The 14,171-nt window shown below is 41.9% G+C and overlaps 1 protein-coding gene across 6 annotated transcripts in view; it reads right to left on the bottom strand.

Moving 5' to 3' along the window:
• LOC128262080 (protein abrupt) overlaps window positions 1-14,171 on the bottom strand; it is a 53,777-nt gene that overhangs the window by 12,838 nt on the left and 26,768 nt on the right. The window lies entirely within an intron of this gene.

The following is a 14,171-nucleotide window of genomic DNA, read 5'->3' as shown; positions in this document are numbered from 1 at the left end:
GTTGTATATAAAGTTAACAGCATTTGGCTATCTTTTTGCAATTGATGTATTACACATAAAAGTTTTCAGCTCGACCCGCACACACACACACTTACACTCACCGACAAACTCAAGCATCCATGTACTATATATTATCTATGCCCCCTCCTTTCTTTGTATTTGTATGCGAGTGTGTGTGTGTGTAAGAAGTCCAAGACATCCACGAGACCACGTCCGCAAACAAAACGCACGCATACAATTACAAAACTGTTACACGTACGTGTGTCCCTTATGCCAATGCCAATGTGTGTGTGTGTGTGTGTGAGTGGGTCGAACGGTCGAGCTTAGGGGGCGGGGAGAGGGGGTGGTTCGGGTAAGACAGCAAAGGAATATTGTTAACCGACTACAAAATAAATACGAAAACTTTTAATGCCCCCGGCTGCCGAGGCAAACGTTGAAAAATGCTTTGCCTTCACACACAGACAGGCACAACCACACACACGCACATACGCATACATGCCACACACACACTCACACACCCACAGTCACACAGACGGGCAAAGGACAGCTGGGACGGACATGAACGTCTTCGGACTCATTGCCACTTGCAAAACCCAACTACATACAGACAGACAGACAGATTCAACTACACGAACACTTCGAGGGGGTGGCGGGGGTGGGGGACCTTTATCTTGCTCTCTCTCTTTCCCTTTCTTTCTCTGTGGGTGTGCGTGTAAGGACATATGCATGCGAACCCTTCGTCCTTACCCTCGGCCCCATAACTCATCTATCAATTTTCACGTACTTGGACCGCAGTTGTCCCTTCCCCCACTTCCCCCCACCTGCCACCGCCACGCCCCCCGCCCCACAGCCGCCGCCCCTTTGAGAGCTTGGGTTCGGCGATTGTGATTGTGTGGTGTTGTGCGCCTGGACCGAAGAAGGCGTCTTATTGCCAAAATGTTGCCCTTTGCCATCTTTCCCGTGGGCCAAAAACTCAAGCACAGTGGTGAGAAATTAGACGAAATATTGGGAGATTACAGATGGGGTACGCAACAAATTAATTGACAGTGCAAATAACTTTAAGAATATCATATGTTCCACATTAACTGCGTATTCAATCAGCAATTTGGCTAAGTAGAAATACCAGAAATAAAGATTCGGTGTTGGAAATGTTATTAATTTATCTTCTAAATTTTTTTTTAAATTTTTTTATAAAAATGAAAGCAAGCTAATAACCATGAAACAATAATTATTTTGCGTTCCTAATTTTCCTAATTTTGTTTATGCTTTTCCATTTTCCAATCAAAAAAATTTAATGTAAATATTGGATTCATACAAACTGTATGGTATAAGAAAAAAGAAATTTCTAAATCTAATTTTTAAATTTATAAAGATTTGTACATAATAATTTTAATAACATTTTATAATTATGCTCTTAGGCATTTATGGCTTATTATTTAACATGCCAACAAAAATTTGCTTTATAAAAAGTTATCGATTTTAAATATTAAGGAATTGCTAATTTAATTATTACAATGTGACTATAGCTTAGAGGGATGCCCCATTAATTTTCAGATTAAAAAACCGATAACAAATATAGCACAAAATATAGGTTGATAAAACATCATACTTTAAAATCTTTAGAATGGTATCCCATTTATTATAATTACATTTTTTTCCGCTCCATCCAATAACAGAAATTTCAATTGAGCCCACTGCTCTTTTGGCTGGTTTAAAACCGAACCCGACGCCTTGGGTCCTGTGTACTTAAAGTTTTCTTCTCGACATCCGCACACTCACTTACTCGCACAACTACACTCACACACACACACGCACACAGACCCTCACATGCAGGCACAACAACACAAGAACGGACCCAACAATGAAAGCTGACAGCCCCAAATGTCATTCTATCTTGGCGGTCATTAGAACGGAGTTCACAAGGTGAGGGGGAGGGTAAGGGGGTGTGGTGTGATGAAGGGGGAAGGGTTGGGTGAGGAGTGGAGGGGTGGGGGGTGAGTGATGTTGGTTCTTGGCAAGCAATTCGCTCCTCACTTCGTCTTTGGCCAAGATTATCTCCTTTACTTTTGGTGGCAAGAACTTTTTGCCCCCCAACCCGGTCAACCCTCATTCCCCCTCCTCTCTCCCCCTCTCCCACCATATCCTGGCAGCTCCTTCGTCTTCTGCTTCTTCTTCGTTGTCTGTTCTATTCGATTCGGTTTTTTGGCTCGGTTCTGCATGAAGTATTTTACTCTTTTTCCATACACTCTCCGTCTCACACTCGCACACACACAAACACACACACTTCCTACTCGTACTCGTACTCGTATTAACTTGGCCCATTGTTTTTCGTTGTCCTTGTTGCCTCATGCGACTAAACACACACAAACACACAGACACACACACAAACGTATAAGGGTTGTGTGAGTGTGCTATTGATGCGGCTAGTTTGATGTATTACCCCAAAAAACGAAATGTCTGTATCGCTTATGCGGGGTTCTAGAGCCATGGAATGGAATAGAAATGGGCATTTTGGCATTTCGATTTAGTGGCTCGCACACACACACACACACACACAAGCATTTGTAGAGAGACAAACGATGATTACGCCATCGCTTGCTCTCATTCTAACACACACACAGACACACACACACACACACTATACCTCTCCCTCTCTATCCCCTTTTTTTGATCGCTCTGTCTCGCTCATGCGGGCCTTTTTATGGGCATTTTGTATAATACATCATCGACAAACATGTTTGCAAAGTGTGTACGAATATTATATGGGAATCTAACTTGTTGTTGCTTTTTGCGCACGCTTTCGCTCTCGTGTTTTCCTTCTTTCGGCGGGGCATGGTCATGGGGCAAGGGGAGGGGGAGTGGTATTAGTGGGTGGTCCTGGGCGGCCTCGGAACAATTGCAAGGACATGTGCGATGGATGCTGACGTTGACGCCAATGGTGTCGGTAATGGAATGGCAATGGGCAACGGGCAACGGGCAATGGGCAATGGGCTATGGGCTATGGGCGAAAATACTTAGGCCGTTCAGGGGCGTCGGTTGACGGGGGGGTTGAAAAAAGGGGCCGGTGGACTCCGGCCAGCTGCCGATGGGGTTGGAGCGAAGATGGATGTTCGGGTGGGCGAGATGGTCCGAAATGTATTCGCTTTGAATTATTCCAAAATATACAGCAGCAGCGACGCCAACCGAGGCAGCAAAAAAGTTTGCCTAAAGTTTGTGCCTGTGTGTGTGAGCGTGTGTGTGTGTGTGTGTGTGTTTGTGTGTTAAAATCCACATGGACGTGTGCATGTGTGTTTTTGGGAGTTCGTCTCGGTTAGTTTGGCGTACAGTTTTGTGAATTTGAATTAAATGTACATAGTTTTAGATTGCGTAATTCATTAGTACAGGCTGCAGCCTGATGCCCAGCCACCCTATCACTCGCACCACCCACCAAAAAAGCACCCACCACCCACCGCCCACCAGCTCCTCCCCCAGAAAGGCGTCAGCACGCACGGCCAAATGATGAACGATGCGGTCGTATGTGGTTAACGTTGCCGGGGATTAGGTGATTGGTAGGGGGGATGGACAGGGGGGTTTGGGTTACTTTTTCGATGTCTGCGGGGGATAGAGAAAGTGGGGGGCGTCGGGGATTTACTATACTGATATGTAGGTGTGTGTGTATGCAAGTTCTATGCTGCTGGCATTCACTGAATAGCTTAAATAGCTGATAGAGTTTCTCCCCTCATTCCCTGGAGTCCGTTTTGGGTTAAGATCTTTGGTTATTCTTGGCTTTAAAATTTCTTTAAAATTATAAAAAAGCAATGCATTTAACGCTCAAAAGTTGTTTTAATTTCTAAACAATGCCTAATAACCATAATTTCTAAGCCTAAGGGATGAGTTCAAATTTGGTTTGCGTTTAACAATTGTTTTGTTTAGACCACAACTATTTATTAAAAATCAACAATAAAATTAAATATGTGGTTTTATAAGATCGAATTATCATTTTAGAAATAATTTTAAATGCTTCAGAATCTCTTTTTTGATTTCTAAATCACTAATATAATTATTTTTGTTAACTTTCTCTAAAAGTTAACTTTTTAGGATGAAATGTATTCAAGTAATAAATCCTTAATTTTCGTTCATAATTTTAATATTTTTTTCTAAAAATAAATCTATTATTAAACTACCAGTGAAATGCCAAACTAACAAGCAGAAGATGTTAGTCTTCTATCCATAATAGCACTATCCACAGTACCCACAATTATGTTTTAAGGGCACAATGCTAATCCTTGCCGAGCTGGCTGCGGATCCTTTTGCGGTTGCGAGCAGCTGTTGAAAGGACCTCTTCGCATGAAAGAAGAGTTGAGTCAAAGATGAATTGCTTCAGTCAGTGGTCGAACGTTTTCCCAACCTTCTCCCCCGGAAACCCTTCAGTTTCAGGCTTTTCAACCCGGTTCCTCACTGTCCTTCTTCCTGCTCACTACACATTCATCCATCCATCCAGCTTTCCATCTATCCATCCATCCATCCATCTATCCATCCATTCGTCCTTCCATCGAACACTTGCGCCGCACTATTTACGGTACAATTTATTACTTTATGAGCAGCGAACTACTCGCCCACCGAACCCCCTCCTTCCGTTCCCCGCTGCCCCCGCCTTTGTTTACGGACCAACGATTGTATTTAACTTTAATGCGAGGGAGAGGGGGTGGGGTGGATGTGTGCTGCGATGTGTTGGGGGTGGGGTGTGAATGAAATGCGATGGTAATGAATGTATGAATTTAGAACGCAACTGAAAACCGGCGAGACAGTCGGTCGAGATAGTTTTTGCGCCCAGCATGGCCCACCCCCTCAACCACCGTCCATGAACATCTCCTCCCCTGCCTCCACTATTTAACCACTACTCCCCTTTTCTATTCATCATCAGCAGGCGATGCGGTTGGGAGCAGGACAGGAAATGAGTAGAGGAAGTTTTAGTTTCATATTCGCACGGCTCATGGTTCAGGGGCGTAGTGGGTGGCCAAAAAGGGGATCGGGTTGTAGTTTGGCGGTGCTTGGGCGCTGGCGATGTTGGCACTGCGGCTTTAGAGGGGAGGGGGGTAAATAGGGCCACCCAGGGGGTGGTGGCATGCTGTAGCTTCATCTCTCTCTCTCTCTCTCTCAATATCGCTCGCTTTGTGTGTGTCTGTTTTTGCTATATCTGTGTGTGTTAGTGTGTTAGAAAGTTTGAATTGTATTGAAATTGTATTTTGTTAAAATTCATGTTTGTTATTGCTGTTTTAGTTGTTGTTTGGTTGTCGTTGGCCAACCATTTTGTCGGCCTGTCTAGCTCTCTCTTTCACTCTCGCCCAAGAGCTCTTGTCTATGTGTGTGCGTGTGTGTGTGTGTGAGTGTGAGTCTGCTTGATTGCGGCACACTGGGCGTATGAGTAATTTCATTTAACTGCCCCTCCCGGCTTTTCGGTTTTTGCGTGTAATTCTCTGACAAAAACCGAGAAACTCTTTTTGTGTTAGAGTTTAGTTGGCAATATAAATAGTGCAAAATAATATAGAAACTGGCAGGATAGAGGGGGGCTTAACTAAATCAATAAAAACACTGCACAAAAATGGCATTCTATTCGGATTTGTATCGGTTTTATGCCCAGTTATCTTGGATTTCTTTTTGTATTTTGGCAGGGTAACTCCTCACACCGTTCCTTTTTTTTTTGTTTGGGTCAAATATGCTGGACAGTAAAAGGGACTCGGGCAAATACATCATCGACACGTTCGCCGGGCGGCATAACGAACCACGAATCCCCCCAATCCTTACACCGAACCACCACCCCCTTTGCCCACTTAGGCGCAGGATTCGATCGCACAAATTGCTCATTGCTGAGGAAATATTTGCAATAAATTTAGTTTATGGCGTCGGCTGTTGGCGCTCGAATGCCCGCCTGACTGACACCCCCTGCAGCCCCCTGCAACCCCCTGTGTCCCCTCCTAACCCACACACGCACATTTAACCTCTTTGTAGGTGGTGGCCGCCTGTCAAAGCCTAAATTATATGCCAGCGTGTGTAAGTGTGAGTGCCAGGAGGGGATATTTGGAAATATTAAAATGCAGAACTCACCCACCCACATGGAAGTGTGTACGTGGTGTTTTATTGATGTAATATCCTTCAATTATTATGGCGCATTCCCGCGCAGCTAAATTCTGGTGTATCAAAAACGGGACACTGCCAAAAAAAGAGTTATTTCTGTTCTGCGCCAGCCCCTAATTAACTGACCTCTGGCGTCGTGGCCTGTCAACCAACCTCGGCTCTTTCCCCCCCATCACAAATCCCAGCCATTGGGATGTGAAAGACACACAGGGATCTGAAGGAAATGAAATGCAAACAAATGCTCTGTCTTGTCGGAGTGTCTGCGTGAAAAGGATATGTAAGAGGAGGCCGCTGCTTTTCAAGGGGGTGATGTCCTGGGCAGCAACTACTTTCGCATGTGCGGCAATAATTCATCCATTAAAAGGGATATCAATGCGTCAGAGGTGGTGGATGAAAGGGGGTTCGGAAGAAAGCAAGCTGAGACCTCTCCACAGAAGGCAAGACGAAAGGCGGAAGCGAAAAAGATGTGGTGCCATCGGGGTCAAATGGAAAAAGGCCGAGCCGAAGCAAGTTTTCGTCTTCCGTTTGAAAACCGCACGCACACATGCTCCTAAACCTTTCTTAATGCACTTGGCGACAAAAAGATATTACACAAAACTTGTTTTAAAAATTATGAGGATTAAATTCAAAATTTAAATTTGCTTCTTTGTGTTATAATAAACACTGTTCAGTCCTCAAGCGATTGATATTCTAATATCTTGAAAAAGTGATCAAACTCCAGTGTTGGTTAAAAGCAATATAAATATATTCAAGGGTTTTACAGAAATCATTTATAATAATGTCTAAAAGTATGCAACAATAATTCGAATCCAGAAGTCTGATTGACTCAATACGACAGACGAAGTTACTTTTTTTACTGCATTCTTTTAGACACCTTTTATCCTTATTTTCAAAATCCTAACTAAAAAAGATTCTAGAATGTCAACTGTTACTTTTAACAGTTTTCAATTGACTTTTTCCCTCAGTGTAGCTATCAATAGAAGCTGCGAACGAAATCCGAAGCTCCGAGTGATAAGCGAAAAATGCCGACAGATTGCAGGCGCCGAACGAAGTGGTGCCGAAGAACCGAAGAAGGCCAAAAGGACTTCAAATGGACTCGGCTGAGGACTCAACTCGAGACTCTCACACAAACACACACACACACACACGGCCGGCATCCATATGGATTTATGTAAATTCTATGCCCAAAAATGACCTTTTTGCCAAGGTAGTGTGTTCGGGTGCGGGGAAGAGCTCTGTCTTTGACTTTTGTAATATTTTCGTTGGAAATAAATTCGCATTTGAAACGGATTCGTATTCGTATTCGTATTTGGATTCGGATTCGGTAAACGAAATCCTTAAGCATACAGCTGCGGATGGGTGTGTGTGTGGGCAGGCTGGATGGATGCTTTGTTGCTACATACGACCACTTGAATTTAAAATACAACGTGGCAAAAAGGGCCGCTCTCAACCCTTGGATTGGGAACCCGAAATTCAACCCCGGCCAACATGAAATAGTTTTGAGCAAAACTTTTGCATTCGGTCCCGTCCGTGGTTGTCCGTACTTGTGTGTCTGTGTGCGTTAAGCTCAAGTAGAACAGCAGCAAGAAGCAGAGGGAATTTTGTTTAAATTTAATGTATTTCCTATGGCAAACACTTGTCCACTCCCACCCACCGAAGGTCCTGCCCAAGAGAGCGAGATGGATAGAGCGAGACCTATTCCTACATACATAATAATAATGGTTTTTCATTTCCATTTTTCGCATCTATTTCCAAACTGTTTGTGTGTCGGCCTGTCTGTGTGTGTGTGTCGGAGTGGGTGTGCGTGCAAAACAATTTCATTTGAAGTTTAAGCAGAAAATTAGAATTTTCAAGTGCTGCAATGGGTTTTCCCTTACCGGGACCACCCCTCCTCTCATATGTGGAAACCTGTCCGGTGGCCGTTGCTGAGTTTCTGGTTTTGGTTTTTCCTCCAAGAGAGTGGGTGCGTGTGTGTGTGGGGCGCACAATGACATAATCCCTCATCTACATAAACATTAGAGCGGGAATTTAACTCAAAAGTTTTTAGTTTCGGTTTCGTTTTCGGTCCATCCCCCAATTCCTGCCTGTCCATCCAAGCGTGTGTGTGGGCCCAAAGTGTCTCCGTTTCTGGCACTTTTGCCACTTTGTTGCCCAGCTTTCGACCTCCCACCCTCCCCTGCCCCCCCTTTTGGCCATATATCTATATTGTGGGCCAGGGGATATCCAAGTTATATACTCCCAGCTCCCAACACCCACGCACACACTCTCACACACACCGGCCCATCCATTCACCAACACTCACTTGAGTGTGACGTGCAGCAGATGGAGTTTTTGAAATTAATTTGATAACATTTTTGTTTTGTTTAGTTTCCGAAGCCGGGCGTTGCCAGCCAGCATTGCATATATATTTGAAAATTATCTGCAACAATTTCAGACGGCCAGTGAGTGGAATAAAGTTGTCGAAAAGTGAATTCTTTGATGGAAAGAATTCAAAGCGCATCGCTAGATAGATTCGATGGCTTTGGGTTTTAGTTAAAGCGGCTTGAAAATGTGCCCAAATTAGAGTGTTCCATTTATAATGGCCAGAGTTTATATTTAAAACTATCCGAATTTTTTAACCGTTAAAAAAAAACGCCCACCAAACACTTAAGCTGAATATTTGGAGTCATAAAGTTGGCACTAACTTTGTTGAATTTTGTATAGTTTTTAATCCATCTTATTTTTGGAATATACTGATTAATATATAGCTTTATTATCTATCTAGGTTATACCAATAAATTTATAGTATTTTAAGTACCAAAATAAATGTTCTAACTTATAATTTAAGGAAATGGATTTCCTTTTACTAAGTAACGCTTCCCCCGCCACCTAGGCTACTGGGATACATTGAACGATTGAAGCTGGACCAAGATACAAAGATACAAAGATACGGATACATGCGACAGACGCACGCACTGCAAATGTATTTCCAATCATTTTACTCATTATCCGGGCAAAAGTTTTGCGGCCCCCATGTGTTTATGTGTGGGTGTGTGGTGGTTCTACTTGAACATTTTCATGTTCTTCGCTCATTTGCAGCAGCTGGAGGGGTCGGGGGTGGGGATGGGGATGGGGGTGGAGGTGGTGTGGGTTGTGGGTTGAAGGACGAAAAGCTGGCCACACTAGGCGCGGTGAACAGGACCCCGCAGATACAGCAACTATGCATGGAAGTGTGCGGCGTGTTGGCGTTAATGGTTCTTGATGAAATGAAATAATGGGTGCGTTTATTCACGTAATGTATTTGTATTTGTTACAGCAACAACAACAGCAACAGCAACAACAACAGCAAAAGCACCACACATATTTACAATAATAACACAGCTCGTAAAATGAATAACTGAATGGAATGATTGAATGCCGGATGGAATGAAAGCGGCGCCCAGGCGACGCCGACAAAGGGCCGCTAACAAAACGCTTTTCGTTAGTTTTCATTATTTTCCGCATTTAAGCGTATTTATTCCGTTGTTAATCGAATTTATTAAATGCAAACACGCCAACAAATGGTAGCCAGGACCTATATACACACACCGAGCAAAGTAAGGGGGCCAGCTAACACGCACTTTCCGCACACCACCCCGCCGCTCTAAGTCAAACTGGGTGCGTTTTGTTTGGCCCGAGAAATAATGTTTCTCGCATGCTTATTGCCTTTGCTGCCGGCTGCTAATTTTACGCATTTCACGCAGCTCCACGTGGGTATGGAGGGAATCTAAGCCAAGACCCTGGCAGCGTACGTCATTAAATGTCTCTATTGCTGGGCCTCACAGCCAAAACACAACCGAAACACACACACCTAAATGAATTATCTTCGGCGCAGATTCTAATCCTTTGCCTGGCATACATTTTGAGTCAGCCGACTTACGACTGGAATATAATTAAGGAAGGCACTGCATTTGACAGCAGGTATTGATCTACTTGAATGTTGCAACTTGATTTTCGTTATGGTAAAATGCCAAAAATATAGTGCACTTAAGAAAGATGCTGTATTACTTTAAACTGTTTTTGATCAAGATTTTTAAACAATATAATTAAAATATGATGGGAGGTTGAACAAAATCAACAGGGTTTTGAGAAATCGTATAAAAAAAGATCGTCTTTTTGAAAAAATCTATAAAACTTATATATTTAAAATATATTGTTGCATACTTGTACACACATTTGTTACATTTTCATCCCATATATTTTGGTAAAATTGCTTGTCGTGAGAAGTAGATATATAATACTTCTTTTTTTATAGATTTTTTGATCTAGCTACGAAATATTTGTTCTTTCTTTTATAGTTATTAATGATGTTAAGCAAACTGTTATGCAGTCTATGAACTAGATAGACTTGAACAATATATCCAATTTAAAATGGTGTGTAAAGCAAAAACCATCAAGCCATCCCAACAGAAAGCAAACATCCTTAGTTATCAATGCAAGTCATTATACATTTGGACAAGCGATTTAATCATCTAGACCATGGGAAATCTATTCCAAGCAATGGTTTTTTTGTTTTGCGCTGCAGGCCAAGGAAATGACATAAGATGGACGTTGGGAAAAGAAGTGCATTTGTGAGCAGCTGGCAAACAGAGCCCAACCGAAGCAAATCGAAAGAAACTTTGCGCATTAGCTTCCAAATGCCAAATGCCCAGCGCCAGTTGGTCCGGCCAAGTTTGGTACCGCCCCCGCCACGCCCCCTGGCCGCCCATTGACTTCCGCAAACTTTTGCATTCGGTCTGGCCAAGAAATGAGCAACTGGCCTCATATGTCAATGATTTTTATTTTATTTTGTATGTTTGCATTTCTTCGCCCACGCCGACGGCGCCAACTGCAGTGTTCGCACCTACTGACTTGCTGCCAGGAAGCCTTTTTTCCCAGGGAACTCAACTCTTTTTTTGAGATTTGGCTGATTTGAAGCAAGCCATCCTCCTTCTGTCCTGTCACACACACACACACACACACACAAGCTCACAACACACCTCCCCTTTGCTGTTATTATTTTGGCTGCCATTTATTTGCTGTCAATGTTTGGGCCACCTCCGGGCCACCACCACCCCCTAAAACCACCCACCTGACGAGGCCGCAGCCGCCGGCCTGGCTGCCCGCTTTCTTTTTTGTCTCCCCGATATCATTTTCATTTTAAAATGTCCACGACAACGACAGCGAAGACGCCTCCTAACAAGAGTCCAGCTTTTCTATGTCCTTACTACTTTCTTTTTCACAGTTCTTTGACTACACACAAAGAATATCGTTTAGATTCTTCTTTAGTTTTAGTATTCAGACTAACAGAATTTATCCCAAAATAAATAAATTTCATATATAAAGTTGTTGTGTCAAAACTAGGAGTTTTTTGTTTTGAAAGCCATTTCGGTAACTTTAGTACTGGCCTAATATGAAGTATTTATAAAATTGGAAAAACCCCAATATATAGTATATATATAAATATATATAGGGAAACCTTTCTAAGTTATACGATTTTCATTAATGTTTCTTTACATTTTTCGAATTAAAAAAAAATACAAATAATACAATTAAACGACAAAAGACAATTGGCATTATTCATTATTTCTAAATATATTGAATTTGTTTTAGAAAAAAGAAAGAATTTAACTTATTAAAAATAAAATCACTTAACTTAGAGAAGGTTGTAACTTATATTATATATAGGCAAGTATTAAAATAGAATCAAGTTTCAAAAAGTCATGGTTCTAAAATCCCTTATTATTAAAAGACAATAAAAAAAATTAAACTCTCTTGGGAATTTCAGCATTTTTGTATAAGAAAAGTTTATAAAGCTTAATCTTTTTCAGTGTATGTTTCCCATGTTATTCTAGTCCTTTTTGTGCCTGCTCCTCGAAGACAATTTCGGGCTAGGTCTTGGTTTTGGCCCGGCCGGGGCCACTTTATAAATGTTTCTGCAATGGATTTTTGCAAAGTAAACTTTTTCCTCCTTTTCTCGTTCGTCTTTTGTAGTTTTTGGGCCCGCATCTGATTGCGAGTGTGTGACATTTGTGGAGGCGGCAGCGCAGGGGGAGGGGCCAAGTAAATATATTAAAATGCAAACCCAACTCATATTACTGGGGGCAGGATCGGGGGGACAGGACTCACGATTCAGGACTCAGCTCTCAAGTCCTTGCGCACACATGTGCGCAATTTCCAAGTCCGTTTTCGGCCATTGCCAGCCAATGCCCACCGAATAAATCGAATGCACAGAAAAGCAATAAAACGAAATAAAATCTAAATATGTATGCTCTCGAGTGTCGCCCTTTTTTGTGGGGTAGGGAAGGGGGGCTATGTGGGCGGACATGGCACGAAAAACAGAAGGCAGGAAAAAAAAAAACTTATCATTTTTATCATTGCGCAAAAGTTTATCCTTTTTGCTCGGGCCGTTAATATTTTCGATTCGGATTTCCAAATGGCCAAAAGTCCCAGGACCGCCTCTTCACGTGACTGCTCGGAATTTCAAATGACTTTGGCTCGTTCCGAAGCTTATTGAATGTTTATGCTTTATTAAATTTGATTTCTCTTCTCAGCCCGGGCCATCTTCTCCGGCCTGTCTCGAACTAAACTGACCAAGTGCTGGCCAACATTTGTTGCAATGATCTATGTGCCCTGAATATTAAACGACACTCGGGGCTTAGAGCCGTCGTCCAGAATGGAACTCGTTGTGGGCCCGAAGCCGTGGCTATTATCATTTTAATGCGCGTTAAATGCGACATTTGCGACATCGGACAAAGTGCGTGTCATGTGCTTAGGAACACAAACAACCCGAAAGGAGAAAGGAATAAGGATCTGTTCAAATCATATTTGTAGCGCTTTTCCTTACACTGAGAACAAAGGTGTCTTAATGCCTCAGAAACTATTAAATTTATTTGTAAACGTAACATCCGTTTACAAGTTATTAAACTATTTATTTCATCAAAAATGAACTATAAGCCTTTAAATTGTAGTATTTTCATAGTGAGGAAAGATCTGATGACTAAGCAATGACTTTTTTTTTAAATTAGAGAGACAAGGACGATTTTTCTTCAGTGCACCTCTTATCTCAACATCCTTCCGTTCCGCAATCGAATGGTAATCATAATCACAATAACCGTAATAGCAATAGCCGTAGTTATGTCGATAGCAATAGTGTTTGGTAATGGCAATAATCATTTTTTGCCGGCCGTTGTGTAGAACATTTGCACATACGTGAATGGACGGACATTACGTACCCCAAACCGAATGTGTTTATAATCACACGCCGAATGTCCTGGCCAACAGTTACATATCCATGGCCTAATGCGACACGTGCTCCGCGCATATTTCTTGGCACTCTGGCCGGGATTGGGAATGGGATTTGAATGGGATCTAGTTGGGTTTCTGGTTTTGGTTCCTGGTTCTTGGTCTGGACCAGCGACAGTTGGTTATGGGCCTAATGATTGCCAGCTCGTTAGAATCGAACTTCGGGAAAATTAAGCTTGTTTATTATTAGAGTTTGAGGTGAAATTGAATGGGTCACTTGTGAGTTTCACTGCTTAAAGGCTAAACTAATACTACGACTTGAGATGATTTTATATAATATAGGCTTACACATGAATATTGAATGCTGTAGTTATGGAATAAACCGATAAATACTCAAGACAATTTTTCTTATTTTAACATAGCCAATTATTTAAACGCTTTTTATCGGCTTATACTTATTTGATAGTTAGTTACATCATAATAAATTTATAAAAATATGCAAATCATATACAAATAATGTCTGTTTTTTCGCTTTATAAATAATACAGAACAGGCAATTATTCGATTAATCGATAAAATATCTTAAAATTTGTATTTCAATTCGTTTTAGGTTCTAATTTTTGTATGCCATTCTTTTGGTCGGTCTTAAGGTCTTAAATATAAAAGATTTTCTTTTTATGCCAATTAGTTGCTATTTCGAGTATGTGTACTCCCTATTTGTTTATCGATAAATCGACAGTTAGTTACTATGCAAAAACGTGTCTGGCAAAATGCAAATCATATGTGTAATTTTTTGTTTGTCCCGAACACTCTTG

The sequence above is a fragment of the Drosophila gunungcola genome, unplaced genomic scaffold (genome assembly GCF_025200985.1).
Source record: "Drosophila gunungcola strain Sukarami unplaced genomic scaffold, Dgunungcola_SK_2 000001F, whole genome shotgun sequence".
In the NCBI taxonomy this organism is placed as follows: Eukaryota; Metazoa; Arthropoda; class Insecta; order Diptera; family Drosophilidae; genus Drosophila; species Drosophila gunungcola.
This window is presented reverse-complemented; position numbering and strand designations above follow the sequence as displayed.